This window comes from Penaeus monodon, chromosome 31, assembly GCF_015228065.2.
Source record: "Penaeus monodon isolate SGIC_2016 chromosome 31, NSTDA_Pmon_1, whole genome shotgun sequence".
NCBI lineage: Eukaryota > Metazoa > Arthropoda > Malacostraca > Decapoda > Penaeidae > Penaeus > Penaeus monodon.
Window position 1 is genome coordinate 10,092,016 of NC_051416.1, and position 426 is coordinate 10,092,441.

General features: G+C 35.0%; 1 protein-coding gene across 1 annotated transcript in view; it reads right to left on the reverse strand.

Moving 5' to 3' along the window:
* LOC119592885 (paired box protein Pax-6-like) overlaps positions 1-426 on the reverse strand; it is a gene marked incomplete in the record, with an annotated part of 116,857 nt that overhangs the window by 38,142 nt on the left and 78,289 nt on the right.

The window sequence follows — 426 nt, forward strand, 5'->3', positions numbered from 1 at the left end:
ACTGTGACCCAAAATGAAAGATCCAATGACCTGTAACCTTTGACCCGTGACACGCACATGACCTGACGAGACGCCATGCCAGTGCCGTGACCTCCGCCAACCGGGACGAGGTAATTTGCAAGAGTTAATGGCCGATGATCAGATGTTATGATAAGGTCTAATCGCTTCTTCGTCTTCTTAATAACCTCATTCGTGCAACGTTGCAAAAAGAAAAAAAAATCCTGCTAAAAAAACATACAATTTTTTTTCTTTTTTTTCCCTATTTCTTTCTTCCGAACAATTTATCCTTTAAATCTCAAGGTAATATATATATTTTTTTATTTGATTTTGTCAGTTTTGAATGAATTTGCTTTAGCTTCTACAATCACGCTTATCCAGTGAAAATATTATTTTAGAAAGATATTCAGATCATTTCAAAATAAATAC